At 41.2% G+C, this 19886-nt stretch overlaps 2 pseudogenes; both read right to left on the bottom strand.

The window, feature by feature from the left end:
* LOC148138401 (uncharacterized) overlaps positions 1–10681 on the bottom strand; it is a 47459-nt pseudogene extending 36778 nt beyond the window's left edge.
* Positions 10682–16209: 5528 nt separating this feature from the next.
* The window catches only part of LOC148138400 (uncharacterized), a 39922-nt pseudogene continuing 36245 nt past the window's right edge, over positions 16210–19886 (bottom strand).

Here is a 19886-nt window from a genome sequence, read left to right as displayed (position 1 = left end):
TTACAATTGGTGTGCCATGAAAATCTGGTTTGGGACCACTGTTGTTTGTCAATTTCTATAAATGACTTGTACACAGACATACGTGAATTGGTTAGTATGTTTGCAGATGACACTAAAGCCGGTGGAGTGGGGGACAGTGTGGAAGAATGTTGCAGGTTACAGAAGAACTGCAGGTAAAATGCAGAATTGGGCTGAGGTGGCAAATGAAGTTCAATGCAGATAAATGTGAGCTGATTCACTTTGGGAAGAGTAACAGGAAGGCAGAGTACTGTGTCAATGGAAAGATTCTTGGCAGTTTGGATGTGCAGAGGTGTCTTGGTGTCCATGCACATATATCCCTGGAAGTTGCCACCCAGTTGATAGTGCTGTTTAGAACGCATATGTGTGTTGGGTGACATTGGGAGAGGGATTGAATTCCAGAGCTGTGATATCATGCTGCAACTGTACAAAATGTTAGTGCAGCTTCACTTGGAATATTGTGCACAATGCTGGTCGCCACATTACAGGAAGGATGTGGAGGCATTGGGAAAGGTACAGAGGAGATTTACCAGGATGTTGCTTGTCTGGAGGGAAGGTCTTACGAGGAATGGCTGAGGGACTTGGGTCTTTTCTCATTGAAAAGAAGAAGCCTTATAGGGGATTTAATGGGGAAATACAAGATGTTCAGAGGATTAGATAGGATGGACAGTGTGAGTCCTTTCCTAGGATGATGACTTGTATGAGGAGGCATAGCTGCAAGTTGATGGGTGATGGATTTAAGACAGATGTCAGAGACAGGTTCTTCACTCAGAGAATGGTAAGGCTGTGGAATTCCCTGCCTGCCAATGTATTTAACTCAGCCACATTCGGTTCATTTAAACAGTCCTTGGATAGGTATATGGATGATGATGATGGGATAATGTAGGAGGAAGGGCTTACAGTGGTTTGCAGGTCGGCGCAACATTGAGGGCTGAAGGTTCTGTTCTACACTGTATTGTACTATGTCCTGTACATAATATAATATACAAACATACATAGTATATTTGGATCTTCCCCTGGAATGTTTTCCACCTGCATGCTGGAGACTCAAAGAGGAGTTTCACTATTCTCCAACCTGTGTAAACCTTTGAGCGCCTCAATAGTTTCTGGAGCCAGCAGTCTCATATTCCCTTGCCAACCCACTGATCATGCTCTCAGAGAGCACAGTTTTGATGTGCAGTACAGAAACAAGTAAGGTATAATGAGCGGATAGACTTACCTGGTCTGTTCTGCACGAAATTTCCAACATGCAACTCTATTTATGTAGAAGCACGCACACCTCCAATACGGAATATTATTTATGTAATAACACAAACAGTTTGAATATGCAAACATATTTATGAATGAACACGAACAACACCATTGCATAATAATGTTTACATATACATAAACAGCTTTAATGACCGTATCTCAACTGAAACAGTACCAATACAAAACAATATTTACGGACAAACACCAACAGTTAGAATACACATGAACATTTATACAGAAACAAAAACACTTCAAATGTGCGCTAATTTTCACCCATAAGCACGAATACTTCCAATCTATAACAACATTTATGTAAAACAAGGACAGCGCCGTCTGCAATAATCGTACGCAAACAGGTCCAATGCATGATGATGTTTATTTTTATATACGAGAAATTCCAATACAGAATAGTATTTATGCATGGCCACAATGTAATCCAACATACAACAACACGAATACATTATATATAAACATATACGTGCATTTATTTGTAGAACACATGTATGTATAACATGTAATGTTGTTTACATGAATGATTAAAGAGTGGAAGCGAATGTGCTGTAGCCAGGTTTGTGGATGACATAAAAATAGGTGGGAAGGCAAATTACGAGAGGGGTACAAACAGTTTAGAGAGATCTTCATAGGTGAACTATTTGTACCAGAATTTGTCAAATAGGAAATCACGTTGCATAGTGTGAATTTGCTCATTTTGGAAATTCGAACAGCAGAACAGAACAACATCCTAAGAGAGAAAAGTTTTCAGAAAGCTGTAACAAAAGGAGACTTGAGATTAAATATGCACAAAACACAGCAAACTAGCACAGAAGTGCAGCAGGTAATCTAGAAGTCTGATGGAATATTGGATCTTATTTCAAGGGGGTCAGAGTGTAAGTGCAGGGAAATCTTCCTGCTTCTGTACAAGGTACTGATAGAGTCCTGTGAGCAGTTTTTGTTCCCATATTGAAAGAAAGAAGATCCAACATACAATGTTTATAAAAGGCATAACAAGTCAAACTGACAACAGTGTTTAGGTATAGCTGCAAACATATTCAGTGCAAAACTGTATTTACATAGAGACACAAATGTCTCCAACATACAGCACTCTCTATATACAGTGACACGGACACGTCATACGTATAACAGTTACATAGAACACAGAACATAGAAGAATACAGCGCAGTACAGGCCCTTGGGCCCTCGATGTTGCACCGATCCAAGCCCACCTAAACTACACTAACCCACTATCCTCCATATACCTATCCAATGCCCTCTTAAATGCCCATAAAGAGGGAGAGTCCACCACTGTTACTGGTTGTTATATATTGAGCCAAAACCTACAACAGACAATTATATTTGCATACAGGCACAAACATTCCGATGCTATTGCATGAAGAATTTGCAATATGTTACATGAAGCATTCAGAATCAAGTAGACAAATGCATGGTGCAAATTAATATCACAAGAACTTTGAACTATTTAAACTGGGTGAGGTACAGGAGTTTTTATTAAAATTTCCAGAAGATGCATGTAGAATAGAGAGTATGGAAAGGGACAGGAACAGAACTTCAGGCACATAAGGTAATGGGACAATATGAGAAGAATAGCAGTCAGTGAAGGACGAAGAATGTTGTATTTAAATGTATGCAACATATGAAACAAGATAAATGAGTTTATAGCGCAAGTTGAAATTGGCAGCTACAATGTTGACGTGATACGACATGGCATTGAACTCCTCTGTTCATTAAAGCAAACACCCAGAAAAGCTCGCCTCACCTCGTAGTCTCTTAAAGTATGAACGAGCAAGAACTCACAAATTCCACTATTTGAAGAAAATAATATCAATTTAGATTTTTTAACTCTAAAATTGAACATTAAACAAAAACTATTTGCAATTCTCAACTCTCCTTTCCCTTCTCTGCTTATTATCTGTCTTCCAATCTACAACAGTATGCTGTTCTAATAAGACACTGACTGAAATTACGTCAACTTAGTTTCAAAACCACACAGCGGCTGTCACTTCTGTGACTTTACTCTTCCAGCTGAAGATCTCCCGGGATCATCACCTTTCTTTTTACTGTGAATATATTTCATATGAAAAGGTACGTTGGATAGAGAGTATTTCCGAATTTGTTGGTCTCAGTCGGTGGCATATACCCTTTGTCCAGTTTCCAAAATGCATGTTTTTTTTATATCCCAACATCGGATCATTTCAGTGGTTCAATGTTGGCAAAACAATAAATTCAAACTTGATTGGTTTTTTTTATTCTGGGGCATAATTTAAACTGATTTGTTAAATTCGAATTGTTGTCAAAACAGTCTTCCAACTCAGGCATCTATTTCCAATACAATCTGGGACTATGATCTCGTCATAGACATAGGTGCCTGTAAGCTCTCAGTTCATTCAATTTCTCTTACATGTCCTGCACACTCATTCAGCTCCGTAACAGAGCTCATCACAGTAATGCGTTTGCAAGGGGTTTATGGATGGGCAGTAAATACCCAAGAATACATATCCCATTAAAAGTAACAAGAAATGGTCAAAGAGGGTTGCATTGCCTTGTCAATAAGAAGACTTTTTGAGATCCCTGTTTATTTCTCTTTCCTTCTACCCCTACACTACTGCCTAACTGTGGTTGTGTTTATTTTCCCCAGCATTCATATTGTGTGTGTGTGCAGGTGTGAGACATGTTGAAGTGCAACAGGTGTGCAAATCTTTATTCAATTTCCACCACCAGGAAGAAAGGAAACACCCGAGTGAGACAGTTGTTTATTTTTTTCCTTTTTATTACTTTTTTTCCACAGAGTGAACTGGATGTCTGACACTCCTGTTTCTTTTTTATTCCCCCACACTAGCTCCTAACTGCGGAAGTGCTTATTTTCCCCCTAGCACCCATTTTGTGTGTGTGCAAGTGTGAGACACAGTGAAAGACAACAGGTGAAAAAAATCTTTATTCAATTTCCACCATCAGGAAGAAAGGAAACATCCGAGTGAGACCCTTGTTTATATCTGTCATACAGGGCTCTGTTATGGGCCCTGGTTAACAGCACCAAGCAGGGATTTCATATTCGATTAGATCTACCAGGTCCTTGTTCTAAACGCTACAGAAGGCATTTAGAGGGACAGGATGTATTTAGAAAGGCATAATGCGATTAGGGATCAACCATAAGGCTTTGTGCGTGGAAAATAATATCTCCCTAACTGGATTGAGTTTTGAAGAAGTGACGAATACGACTGATGAAGGAAGAGTGGTGGATGCTCTCTGCAGTGACTTCAGCAAGGTATTCGACAAGGGTCCGTGTGACCAGTCGGAACTCGTTCCACTGTGACATGCAATTTATGTTCATTGGATGTGAAGACAGGATGGATGGTTGTAAGTTGTAAGTTTGCAGGTGACACCAAAATTGATGGTGGAATAGGCATTAAAGAAGGTCGTCTCAGAGTGCAACAGGACCTTGATTAGATGGGCCATTGTGCTGAAGCGTGTCAAGGGGAGTTTAATATAGAGAAATGTGAATTTCTACAATTTGGCAGTGCAAATCAGGGCTGGGAATGATTTGCAGGTAGACAGATATTCCTTGGATCATCGGAGGCCTAGGATTGTAGAGATTATAAAATTACAAGGTTGATGTGTCTAGCCAGGTCTTTTTCCAAAACTAAAATGTGTCGGTCTTAGTGGAACGGGGACACATGTGTTCCTCTGAATGAATTAATGCTTTATGTACTCTCAGACATCTATCAGGTGGAACCAAGAAAAATGTTCTGTCACCTGGCATTGACCATGCCAGATGCCCTCAAAACATTTAAGGAATGTAGCCCAGAACCTAATATTTCTGCTTATTTTAAGCAGGTGTAAAGTGGAATAATGCAACTGGTCCACCCCCTCGATTTCAAACAAATCGGTATTTATTTACACACGAGGAAAAGAGAACAGAATACCGAATAACATAACTGCACTGAAAACCCAGTCAACTCCATCACAACTTAATGATGCTGTTTCAAGTACTTACAACATCCTCATAAATCCCTTTGACAAAAGAAAAACGGTAAAATGAATCACAGGTCCTTACAGGAGCGATGTCAGAGAAAGACAGAATGGATCAGCATGGGACTGCTTCTTTGGGTTGCCATCAGCTTCTCTGGGTTCCCAGCTAAATTATGAACAGTGGATGTAAACAAACCAGCTGGCTAAAACGAAACCAAAGCATACCCTGATCTTGGAGATCTGCCCCCCACCCCCCCTTTAATTGTACACATGTTTTGAAGGAAAGAAGAACTGAAAAACTTTTTCACGTACATAAACCCAGACATATCGGAACCCGTGCCTTTAGGACCCGTCTGAAAAAAAAAAACAAGCTCTAAATAAACGTGGTGATGGGGCAACATTGTCAAAATCTGTTTATAAAAAAAATGCACAAATTGAATTCCATATCTCATTCACCTAGATAATCTGGCCTATAAGTCCTCACATGGCCCTTAATGTCTAATGCCACGTTTCTAGCGCTCCCTGTGATTATGCATGGTCAGCAGTAGATTTAAATTCTTTTATTCCTCAGCTATCCATATCTTCCTTGAATAATTTTGATGTAAAATTTGCAAATCTGTGAGTCGTCCGTATCTGTTGAAAAAATTGAGTTACTCCTCCACAATCCCTTTAGCTCAGATATTGCATAATGGAGTGGCCTCTGGAAATCTAGTGGGCTCATTTATTATTGTAATTCTCACTCTTTGTTTTAGGTAGGGGTCCTATGCAATCAGTTAAGACTCTTTAAAAGTGTTCGGCAAACGCAGGAATAGGTATTAAAGGTACGGGTTTCTCCACTCTTCACTTGACACTCTAATCTCACTCTACATAAATGAGCATTTGTTCTCTCGCCGCGTTGCTGGCACGTTTTCAGGGAATAGCCCTTCAGAGCTACATATTTCATCATATTTTAACATCAAAGATTGAGCGGATCCTGCATCTCTTAACCTTTTAACCACTTTACCTGCTGCTCCTGGCCTACGCAAAAAAAAAGCTTAGCCTCCGCAGGTTCATAGTTTAAGAAGAGCTGGCACTTCCTCTATAACCGATCTCCGACCAGATTGTACAGTCTGGTGCATCTTTGTAGCCCCCACTGTGCTTTCCGTTACCATTCCAACAAACTACATGGCTTATCCTATTTTCCTAACACAACAATGCTGTGGTTTCATGTGTCCTACTTTATTATCGTGAAAAGACTGGACTCTTTGTACATGTGTTTCCCCTTCAAAGGTTTTTTTTAACCCCGTGGTAAGTTATCCACACGATCTCCACAAGAACTGCATTTCCCTTACAACGTGAGGACTTCTCTTTTCGTCAATTTCTATCCCTTACGGATTGGAATTGACGTTGGATGCCAACATTTGATTTCACAACCAACCCAAAATCATTGGGCATTTCAACTGATAATTGTGCCGTTTTCATTGTCTGCTCTTGCACATGAGTACTTGTTACATCAGGAAGTAAACGTTTGAAATCCATCAACATAATTGTCTTTCCTCGAGCGTCATAGGTTTGATGATTTTTTTTTCTGTTAACCACCAATCAAAATTAACTTGTTTGATGATTTCAACATGTAAGTTTGACCAGGCCCCTTCATTATTTTCCTGAAATGCTGTCTGTAGGATTCTAGCACATTCTCATATGCACTTAAAATGGCTTTACGCTCCAGATCCATCTTATGGTATGATATAAATACCTCACTAGATCTACCTTAGAGTTTTATTTTGACTAATAAGAGTCACATGGTCACTGGCCACTTTAATTGTTTAGCCACATTATGAAATGAGATGAGAAACAGCTTCTGCATCCTTCTCCTCAAATTGAGGCAATACTTGAATATATTTAATCAGATCCAAGATAGCCTTGCAAAACCAAACCAAACCAAACCTTGAACTGGGAGAATTAACCGCTCCCCTTTCATATACAAGTGTTAAAAAGAAAAGCTTAAAAGCCCCCTCACGTATATATTTCCAGACATATCGGAACTTCTATCTTTATGAGACCTTTTGAAAAAAGACCCAAGAATAATGTAACCTTGTTTAATTAGCGGCATTAATTCATGCCATAATCTGACGCAATTTTAAGCTACAAGAAAGATAAAATAACATACTTAGATCAAGTTAATCTTCATTCATCGTGGTCTACAGGGTCCCTTCTCGTGGTCTTCCGTAACCAGGAGTCCCTCATCCACGGACTGACAAAGCCAAAGTTGACGACCCACTGATGCCACCATGAGACCACACGCCAGGCCAACTACAGCAACGTGTCACCGCTCCAGATCGACTACAGCCAAGATTCCATTCTCCAAGCCAACAAAATGATGAGTTCCCACCAACAGTGTTCCGGCCTCCCAGACATCAGGAAGATTAATGAAACAAAATGAAAACAAAACACAAAAAGGAGAGAGCGAAAAGGAATCTCTCCCCCCACCCCCGAAAACGTAAACACTACCTGCACCTTGCCTGCTGGAGTTGGAGTCATATCTGACGGATCCCAACGGTGCAGGCCCTAGCTTCTGCTCAGTTTCCTCATGGCCTGCCCTTCATTGCGTATTTCCCTTTCTTGCTCAGTTAGTTATTTCTTTGAATTGAAGTAACAATGCACTTTTCAGGATTCTTGGGGTTAGAGATACTGATATCTTGAATTATCGTGGGTTCCCAGTAATACTCCATTGAGTGCAATTTATGCACCAGGATCTGCCGTTAGTATTCACTCGTCCTTTCTCAGGAGAGGGAGTTTCAGGACGAGGCAGAAAAAGAACCACACTCTGACAAACATTCACATCCTACCACACGTACAGAAATACAGTTACATAAGTAGACATTACAAACCAACATGCAAAAGGTAACAGAAACATTGTTATATACGCACATGATCATACTCAAACATAGTTACAGAACTGCACAATTAGATGCAGATATTGAGCGACACATAAACACACACACACACACACATCCTGCTGGAGATAGAGAAAAATCTTGACACATGGACAGACAGCGAAATGTAGTCTGAACAATACAATCACCTGTTTGAACAGGAGCACCGGCAGGCAGAGACACATGCGGATTCCCACAATAATACCCCGAGACAGGTAGACATGGAGTCACAGAACCATCTTGAGACGCTGACAGTAATGCAAACACTCAGTAGACGCACATGTGCTAGGAATGCAATGATTTACAGTCACACACTCAACTACTTAATGAACATACACACAGACAGAAGCACATCAGATGCACATGAGCAAAACACACACACAGCTTCACGACCGTAAAGCACAGTACTGACCTTGAGGTGCTGGTGTTAGACTGGGGTGGACAAAGTTAAAAATCGCACAACACCAGGTTAAAGTCCAATAGGTTTATTTGGAAGCACTAACTTTCAGAGCGCCGCTCCTTCCAACAGGTGATGAAAGAGTGGCAGTCTCATAGCTCGTAGTTCCAAATAAACCTGTTGGACTTTGACCTGATGTTGGGTGATTTTTAACATAAAGTACAGCAGCAGACACATAAGTAGAAGTAGTCACAGTCACAGAAACATACAAACGCAAGAAGGATAAAACGAGGGACATTCCCACAAAAACAATGAAGCCGCCTACACACAGAGACTGTAACACACCGAAAGAGAAAGAAACACAGACAATCTTCCGCACTGACATTGGGGCGGGGAGGAGGTGGAATGGGGAGTGGCTTGGTGGGAGAGAGAGGAAGAGAGACAACCAAAGTGCCACAGATGAATGAACAAAACGTTACAGAACTATACTTCATATTGTGTCACGGTATTGCTCGTTGTGACCAAGCATGTTGTGTTCTCCAAAATCACTTACTGCAGTAAAATCAGTGACTGAAGGGATGAGGAAGGGACTTGAGTCAATGCACGTAAAAATAAGCTAAACTGAGTCAAAATTCTGATTTAGTCAATGAGAGCACGTGACGAAGAGAGCGAGAGAGAGAGAGAGGGAGAGAGAGAGAAGGAGATAGACAGAGACATAGGAAGAATTAGACAGCGAGACAATGAGTGAGATAGACAGAGAGACTGAGCGAGTCAGACAAAAAGTGAGAGAAACAGTGTCAGAGAAAGACCGAGAGAGAGAGAGAGAGAGAGAGAGCACGAGAATAACAGAAGGAGAGACTGACAGCGAGAAACTGGGAGATAGGGAGAGCGATAGAGATAGAGGTAGTGAAATAGAATGACAGACAAAAAGAGGCAGAGAAGGACAGGGAGTGACACAATAGCAGATAGAAAAAGGTAGGGAAAAGTGTTGTGAGTGGACAGAAGTTTGGCTTAAGAAACCCTTTCAAAAATAAATACAACAACAGAAAATTATTTCATATTTCGATGAGAGCATCACCAGCATCTGGAGTCTTTCTCTTGTTGTAATAAAGTGTTTATTGGGAGTTGTACCGAGAGAGACTGACAATCATCATAATACAGTCGGGACTGTTTCTGCCCCTATCTCGCCTCCACTGCAGGGGAAATGCAGAGACCCCTCCTGCCAGTGTTTAGCACTCATCCACAAGACATTCCGTGAATACCCAATGTTTCAACTACACGCATCAAATCACTTCTCCAGCCTCTTTCCATTCTACACTGCTCCTGTTAGTTACCTCTTGTCTCATTACCAGCTGTACCTTTGTGATATCGTCAATAATTTTAATGTAGAGATGGATAGGCTGTTGTTCAGGTGTGAAAGGGGATGGGTGGAGTGAACCTCCGGGACAGACGTGAATGTTGATTTGATGTTGTAATTGGATTATCCATGATATTCTGGAATGGCAGGAAGACCAGAATCGAAAGGCTGAATGACCTGGTACTGCTCATTTTCTGTTTGTCTCCGTATGTGACAATCCATCAGGCAATCAGGGACAGTAGCATGTTTCTGAGCATATTAAATGGTGACTGAATTCGCTCTCCCCTTCCCAACTCGGTGTCATACTCGGATTTATGTGATTGTGCTGATGGAATCCTCGCATACGTATGCAGTTTCTGCTCTGGAAACACTGTAGACCTCCCTGAGGTATTTTGCTGAGTCATTAAGAGAACAAATTTACGAGACCAGTTCTTGCACCGCACTCCTGAATTTTGCTCTGAACTTGGACAGTGTTATTGCATAAAATAATGTGTTCGTACTGCAGCTGAAATCCTTGCGTACGTATCCAATTTGTTCATAAGCACCAATAGTTGTTCCATTAATGACATAGTATAGGAAACTTGTACCGTACAGTAACCACAGAAGTATGAAGCTGATGGATATGGTGAAGAGGGAAATCACTGACTTCCTTCGGTTCTCCATCTCCACATCTTTGTGACTCTCCCCCTTGCTGTTACACCTCAGTGTCCTGCGGACTCGACTAGCCACGAAAATGTGCCTGACTGTCAGAGTGTTCATCAACAGAATTAACACGAATGGGACGAAAGGTGTTAAAATGTTATCAAGCCAGTTATATCCCTGCCACTTGGGATCAGTAAAAAAACTTGACTTTGTTTGGCAGCCCCACGGAACATTGCCAATTATCCTCTCAGGTTGAAACCGAAAATAGAAGGGAATGTTTACTGAACAAAACAGAATGCTAATTGTAGCTAGAGTCAGAGCCAAGGTTTTCTCTGTCCAACATATTCTCTTAAGTTTCTGGCAGCAAATGACCACATTCGCTGGAAGCATTCGGTGTCAAGAGTAAAATAAACTGAAACAATATGTAGTTACGCATGTTTGCATGATTATAGTCAATTTAATGTATACGTGTGCTGTAGAGTAGTAACAGTTTAAAATTAAGGAGTTTTAAAATGAAACTGTTTTTGGATATTGATGGTTCATTTTTGTTAAGGGGCGAGGCATAATGATGTCGCTCCTTTAACAAAGTTAGTTGGCTTTTTTTCACGAGATCGCAAAATCAGCCATTCTGAAATGTTTAGGTTTGAAAGGTTTTAAGGTTAATTTGATTATTACTAACAAATACTGCCTAACACAAAAGGGTTTCAAGTTTTAAAGAATTGTACAATGAAAGGGGAGTGGCCAGTTCTCCCAGCTCAGCTGAACTCTGGTTTGGTTGGTTTCAGCAGTCTGGCTGTTCACTGAAAACAGTCAGTCACTTTGAGGCTGCTGGTCCAAGAAATAGCTACATGGGAGAAGATGTTCCATGCTGAATCCTGCTGCCATCTCTCTCTCCCTCTGTCGCCTGTTAGACTCTGTGTTTGATTTTACCTTTTGTGCCAAATAGTCTTTATGAGGATTGTTGAAGGAATTTGGAACAAGCATCGTTACGTTGGGATAGTCTGTTGAGTTTAAGTATAGGTTAAGCCATTATCTATCCTGTTCTTTTTTCTTTGGGTGTCATTCGATAATACTGCAATTTTTTTGTTTTAAATTACGTGGCTGAGCCAACCGCATCACACTTGGAATATTCACCCTCCACCTGCTCTGTCCAACTTGCAAAGTTAGGGTCTGGATTACTTTCTTAAAATGTTTTAAGGGAGGTTTGGCCTGGTCCATAACAAATGCAAGTTGGAAATCCCATATATACAGAAAATCCCAGTCTGAATTCCTCAAATCCATCCGAGTTTTCAAAAGGTAAGAACAGACCAAGCTAGAGGGCTCAATAAATGATATACTCCGCCGCCTGTGTCAAGTCTAAAAAAAAAACAAAACAGCATACAAAGTGAAGCAGAGCATGATAGCAGACAAAGACACATCTCACCTTGATGTGGTCAATACTTTCTCTGCTCGGTTCGAGCAAAATGCCAATGGCGTGTTGTCACCTGTTCTGTCAGGCCCCAATACACATGTTTCCTTGGTGACTGTTGCAGACGTCAGATTCGTCTTCCTGAGAGTGAACCTAAGGAAAGAGATGTGCCTGGGTAGTGGCCTCGGCCGTACTTTCGAACCTATGTGCAGGCATTTCACTGACATCTTCCACCTCTCCCTCTGATAAGCTGGAATCGGTACCTGCTTCAAAAGGACCACCATCATTTCAGTACCAAAGAAAGTGCATGCAACGTACCTTAATGGCTACCACCCCGTGCTTCTGACTTCTATATCGTCATGAAGTGCTTCGAGACGCTAATCATAGTCCACATCAGCTCGAGCCTCCCAGCCTGCCTCAATCCCCTGCAATTTGCCTAACAACGCAGCAGGTTAACTGTTGACGCCATTTCCATTGCTCTGCACTCATCCTTGCAACATTTGAACAACACGGACATCTATGTCAGACTCCAACTCATCGCCTACAGCTCAGGCTTCAACACCATAATCCCCTTCAGAATGATCACAAAGCTCCAACAACAACAATGTCTCGGCTCTGCCTCTGCAATTGGATCATCGGTTTCCTGACCCACAGACTACACTCAGTGAAAACCGATGACTGCACTTTCCTCAGGATAACACTCAACACTGGAGCCTCCCAAGGATGCAGTCTCCACACGCAGCTGTACTTCCTCCACACCCATGACTGCGCTGTAAAATTTAGTGCAAACACTATCTTCAAGTTTGCTGATGACACCACCGTGGGAGAACGGTTATCAAATAAAGATGATTCAGAATACTGAAAGGAGATAGAGTGCTTGGTGACGTGGTGCAATATTAACAACCTCTATCTGGGTGTTAGCAAAACAAAAGAACTGGTTAGTGACTTAAGAACGAAAGGAGTAGAAAATGTCCACATCTCGATTAATTGATCACAAGTTGAGAAGATTGAGAGCGTCAAGTTCCAAGGAGTGTCGAGAATAGACAACATCTTCTGGACTTGCCATGGAGAGAAGAAAGCAGAACAACGCATCTTCTTCCACAAGTGGCTGAGGAAATTCATTACGATGATGAGAAGCCTCACCAACCTGTACAGATGCACTGTAGAAAGCATACTGTCCATGTGCATGGTACAGCAATCTCACTGCCATAGACCACAACAAACCAGAGAAGATTGCGTGCACAGCTTAGACCATCACCGAAGCCAACCTTTCATCCCTGAACTCCTTTTACACTTTTTGTTGCTGCGGAAAGAATGCCAACATCAGCAAAGACCCGTTCCACCTCGGTAATGCTCTCCTACACCCTCTTCCATCAGGTGGAAGATACAGAAACTTGAATACATGCACCAACAGGTTCAACAGTTGCTTATCCCTGCCTGTACTTGATTGCTGAACAGACTCTTTACCGTCCAATCATGTTGATCTTGTTAATGCTGATCTTGCTTCACGAAGTTCTTTTGCAGTGCAATTTGTATGGCATCTGTGGCAACGCACCCGATATATGACTTTGTTGACAATGACCTGCCTTTACTGCTTGCAATCAAAGGTTTTCACTGTACTTGTATACACGTGGCCACAATAAATCAATTCAAAACAGTTTGAATACACAACAATATTTATGGATTAACCCGAACAACTCCAATTAATCCTAATATTTATCTGTCACCATAAACAACTCCAATGCACAACAACATTGAAAGTTAAACCGAAACAGTAACAATATACAACAATATTTAGGTAGAAACACAAAGAAATTCAAGAGACAACAATATTGATGCAGATGCACAAACAGCTCCAAGGCAGAAGAATATTAAAGTAAAACAAGACCAGCTCCAAGGCAGAAAAATATTAATGTAAAACAAGACCAGGTCCAATGCACAACAATATTTCCAGAGAAATGCAAACACCTCCAATTCATAGCAATTCTATTCTTAAATACAAAGAGTTCCAATACACGACAATACTTATATACAGACAAAAAGTGCACCAATTTCTCTGAAAAAAGTATACTGTTTAGGATACTGTTGGGGGGGGGGGGGGGGGGGGGTTTCCACGGGCATGCATTGGGGTGCCGGCCTCTGCCACAGACTCTATCCCTGTTGTACAGAAGGAAAGAGGGAAAAAGGAGGAGAGTGTTAGTCGCTGGGGACTCAATATTTAGACGGACAGATAGAAGGAATGAAAGAAACCTGCAGTTGATGTGTTGCCTCCCAGGTGCCAGGGTCCGTGATGTCTTAGATTAGATTAGATTACTTACAGTGTGGAAACAGGCCCTTCGGCCCCGCCGAAGCGCAACCCACCCATACATTTATCCCTTACCTAACACTACAGACAATTTCCCATGGCCAATTCATCTGACCTGCACATCTTTGGATGGTGGGAGGAAACCGGAGCACCCGGAGGAAACCCACGCAGACACGGGGAGAATGTGCAAACTCCACACAGTCAGTCGCCTGAGGCGGGAATTGAACCCGGGTCTCTGGCGCTGTGAGGCAGCAGTGCTAACCACTGTGCCACCGTGCCGCCCACATATTATTTGCATAAGCCGAAATCAATAGACATTTTAACCACCACGGAGGGTGATACTGTATGGAAAGAGCTGCCTCAGGAAGTGGTGGAGGCTGGTGCAATTTCAACATTTAAAAGGCATCTGGATGGGGATATGAATAGGAAGGTTTTGGAGGGATATGGGCCAGGCCCTGGCAGGTTGGACTACATTGTGTTGGGATATCTGGTCGGCATGGAAGAGTTGGACCAAAGGGTCTGTTTCCATGCTGTACATCTATAACTATGACTCTACATATTTTTGGCAAGATCCCATGTTATCCAAGGAAAGTGCGAGTAGGCCATCTAGTGGCTATTTGCTAGTATTGGATCAGCTGAAATACTGTATAAATCCTTGTAGCTGATTGTATTTCGGAGCACTTTATTGACTGCTTCCCATGATATATATATATCGTGAATAAAGTTGGTCAATACTGAAGGTCTGTTTCCAAGATTTTCTTCAACATTCAAATAAAATCTTTTATTTCTCCTTCATAATTGTTTGATGTACTTGTCCAAAAACTATTATTTGATTGTATAGGCCACCCAGACTGTCCTGTATCTCAACATTCTCCAGTCATCTTCAGTTAATGAATATTTTGCTTGTCCATGCTGAATACGAGATGGACAATGCACAATATTATACTCAATCTGCTATTTTTTGTTTACTCATCTTAACTAAATGTTCCTGATGGAGACTTATTGTTCAACTCATCAATTTCCTTCTTGACTCTGTATTAGTGTGAGTACAGTTTGTGATTATGAATGTACAAGCACTGATCTCTCGTTAGAGTTTAACGATGTGCAAATGACCCATTTTTCCTCAATCTGTTTCTCATCATGACTCAATTCTCGCTCTAAACTAGCATACTAACCCCATCACCATGTGCTTCGAGAACGGGCTGTAACATTATAAATGTCCTTTAGAAATTCGAATGCGCTACATCTGCATCCATCCGGCTTCGTTTATCCTCATAGATTAGGGACTATTTAGCCACGTTTTGCTTTTCAGAAAACACTGCTGGCTTTGCTTCATTTCAAAATATCTTGCACCAAATTCCTTTAAAAAGGCGGTGTAGCAATGTTTTCGCTAACAGTAACTGTTAGACTGACACAGACTTTATTTCTTGGTTCTGATTCCCATCCTTCGTTTGAGGAGGAGTGTACTTTGTGGTAATCTCTGTCAGTGAGAGGGATTGAACCTTAGTCAGTGACAGGGATTGAATCCATTCTGTTGGCATCAGTGTGCATCATAAACCAGCTGACAGCGAACCAATCTTCCCTCAGAAGGTTCAGGTCAGAATAGAATCAGAAGCGAGCAGTGCCATCCATCTGGTAAATGAAGGTGAGGCTGTGCAATTCAAAGGGCTGAACGACTGTTCAGGATTAAAACAGCGATGCTGCTGAATGAAAATAGGTCGTTGTGATGTTAGCCCCTGTCAGGTAAAACAGTGACAATGATTTGACTGTATAGAGGGTAAACACCATGACAACTATTTCCCTCTGAGAAATGAGCCGGTGTACAGCATGAAAATAATGTATTTTAAGAACATTTAATATTCACAAGTGCAATCCTCAGCCACATCAGAATAGGCTGTTCTGAGTGAGATCACGGGCTGATATTTACTTAGTTTATGAAGAAAGGTTTGGTTTAACTTTTTTCTTAACCAACGTCAATATCAAAAGGAAAGGATGTTTCATCATCTTCGTCATCTCTTCCCTGAATTTGGTTTTGTAGCTATATAAATACGTGGGTTTGTACAGGAACTCATGAGAATGTACCCAGATTCAGTGGCAAAATATGTTGGAGCTGTGTTATCACCTCGGTAATACGCTGTTGTTGTGAGCTCGCTGGTTAAAAAGTTAACGACTGCTGTTAGCCACAATAGGACAAAACTGCCTGATACACTGAACAGTAACACGATGGATTTCCTTCTGCTTTTCATCTCAGGATCAGTGCTATTCTCATTGCTGAGACCCCACAGTGCGCTGCATACTTTGCTTGTCACTAAAATACGCTGGAATGTCAAAGAGTTAAGCAGTAATATCAAACAAAAAGGCAGCCATGCAACTAAAATTTATTTCTGCCAAGAGTAGGCCTCACCTGAAGGCGAAAAATAAAAGGCCATATTGGAGCGACAGCCCCAGGCAACGCTTGAAATTATTCAGCTGGAGTCATAGGCAAACCAGAAAAAGAAATCAGGGCAGACAGCGTGGTTGAAATCACAGTGGCAGTTCTCACTGTGCGGTAGTTTAATTTGAACTTCTGACAACAGATTGTTACAAACCGGTAAATTGCAAAGAAGAAAGTGAACCACACAGACATATCCAGTGTGGCAGGATTAACACAGAGAATGAACTAACAAACAGCATTGTAGGATAGAAATGAATGTGTAAAGTGATAATTCAAAATATGATGCACAATTATAATAAAAAATGTCACCAGGAAATCTGCAGTTGCCATGGCAATTATGTAAGGCAAGATACATTTAGAAAGTCCATAATTTCCACTGGAGAGAATGACGATGACCAGTAGGTTTGCTGTAAGAATGAAAGAGAAGAGATTAGAAGTCGGATTCCATAAAGAAATATCACGGAAATGTTTGGGAAATAGTTGGAGGTGAGTTTACAGCGAGTTTCCCAAAGATTTGTGTACAATGTAGACGAACGGACTGCATTTTGAGGTCAAAACAACATTGAAAATTTAAAGTCTGTGCTCTTCCAATAAACTTTATATTTCACTAATGGCAAAATCTAAATTAATTCTAGATAATTGCTAAATATTTCTTGATTCCAATAAAACATTCTGTTTGGACACAGACATTGCATTAACATCCAAGAGTTGATTTTCTTTGCTGATACCTATCCTGGAGGCGCTGCTCAGTAAATGTGCATCATTGAGTCTGTATTCCCCAGTTCCTTCTGATGGATAAGTGACTCTGCAATGAGGATTATTCCTGAAATCTGTTACATGAACACCAAGACATTCACTGTCCAAGAAGAAAAATAACATTGTCTTACCAAGAACACCAAAGGCTGCAATAAGAGGATAGTAAATGTTCTTTATTTGGAGAATTGTAACCAAACTTTCATGAAGAATAAAAAAATTCCCTTACATTATCGGGCTTCGTGTGAAATCCATCGGAGGTCCTCAATTTCACCTTCTTTATAAATCAAGCCATCTCTCCCTCAGATTAAATGAGACCATATAATAACTGTGTCAAAACAATTAGTGGCAGTCCTTTAGCAAACAAGAGATGGCTTTCTACCTCAGCGTGGCTGGTTCATCAGGGGGTTAATTACAAAGCTCAGGCCATGAATTCCCAAACATTAGAGTTTCTTTGAGTGTGTGTGTGTCTGTCTGTCTGTCTGTGTGTGTCTGTGTGTGCGTGTTCCCCAGAGGAAGGGAAGATGAACCCATTGTGTAGGGAATATTTTGTGAAGGCTAGATAGATCATTCCACTAGTCATTACTGTTGTGGAATGATGCTAATTTAAGAAAACCTTCAATGAAGTGTCATTTAATAATATTGTTTAGTCTAAGAATGACAGTGCAATATAATGATACTGACTGCTGTTAATTTCCTCACAGTACAATGCATTGTGTACGTCATTAGCAGTGATGGGAACTGTTATGTAAGATTACTCTTGATTGGCACCTACTCATATTCCTGGCGATGCACAAAATCTAGCATTAACGTTAACTCTAACAGCGCACAGGAAATACTCTAACATGGTGTAAAAGATAAACTGTCTAGACAGCATGGTGGTGTGCACACATGCAGACACTCGTACACACACACATGTAAGCACACGCACACACACACACACACACACACAGAAACATACACACACACACACACACACACATACAGTATCAAAGGAACGTTGAATGCAAAGGATTATTTAGATTTCTGAAATCCCTGTGTGTCAGATTAACACAGGAAATTCATCCAGCTCGGTCAGGCTTAAGATTCCCCTCCCAGATAATGGAAACTGTTCATGTGGACATTTGGAAACGGGAATCTAACCGAGCAGAACGGAGAGAATCAAACAAGGAAATTTGCAATGAATGTATAGAATGCTTCCATCCAGTTGAGAATGTTGCGAATGTGATATCATAGAATCATCGATTAATACCGTACAGGAGAGGACATTCGACCCAACAAGTCTCTGCCACCAATAGCACACTCATCCCGAAACAAATCCCACGTTCCACACTAGGCCGAGAGCCTTGACTGCACCATGTGACCAACCAGGTGCTTTTTAAAGTTTGGGAAGTTTCCCATCTCAATTACCCACTCACACAGTGAATTCCAGATTCCCACCGCTCTCTGGTGGGAACATAATCCTCAAATTCACTTTGAAAACTCCTGCCTTTCACTTTAAAAGTGTGCCCCTTGTTATTGACTCTCCAGTCAAGATATTTGACCATATGGTTGATCAGATTAAACTGTGTGCATGTGTGACAGTGTGTCTCTGCACAAGGGTGTGTGATAGTGTGTAAGAGCATGTGATTACATATGTGTGAGTGTTTGAGTGAGCAAGGACAAGAATGTGCATTGTGTGTGTGTGTGCGCGCGCACGCGTGCCGACTGTGCAATGTGTCATTTAATGAGAGTGACTGAATAAGAGTGAGGGGGTGTGAGTGTGAGGGTTTTCGCTGCAAAGTATGAGAGTCTGAGAGCAGGAAATTGAGTTTGAGAGCGGATGTGGGTGTGTCAGAGTCAGTGACTGTGTGTGACACAGTGAGAGCAGTGGGTGTTTGGCATCGAGTGTGAGAGACTGTGACAGTATGTATGATTGTACAGTGGTCTGTATGTTTTGTGTATTATTACTGGGGCAGAGACAGGTTGGGGTTTATGGACAGTTACACCATGGGATCATCGACACTCAGACTGTGCACTCGGATGGACACATGCAGGCAGACAGGCACAGTCTCACATCAACATACTTAGGAACACCATTAGAAATACACACTCTCTCTCTCGCTAAAAACACACACAAATGCAAAATAACAGAGTTCAAAATTACTGCTATTAATCATAATAATAAAAATTCAGATATCGAATTATTACACAGAAACACATGAAACTGGAATTGAGTCGGTCACTTGCGCGCTGGAACTGACTCCACCATTTCAGAATTCACCATACCCATCGTCCCAGAGTAACCTTAGATTCTTATTATGCAAGGGAATACATCTACCTGTAACTTAAATATATTCGTTGTCCCAGAAAGTGATGGGATGGGGACAATCAGTTCCAAAGTTACACAGCCCTAAAAACTAAATTCTCATCTGTGTCCAAA

Source organism: Chiloscyllium plagiosum, unplaced genomic scaffold (assembly GCF_037043375.1).
Source record: "Chiloscyllium plagiosum isolate Xiang-an unplaced genomic scaffold, Cpla_swu_hap1 HiC_scaffold_40, whole genome shotgun sequence".
NCBI classification, from domain to species: Eukaryota; Metazoa; Chordata; class Chondrichthyes; order Orectolobiformes; family Hemiscylliidae; genus Chiloscyllium; species Chiloscyllium plagiosum.
Note: the sequence above shows the minus strand (reverse complement) of the source record. Positions and strands in the feature narration are given on the sequence as shown.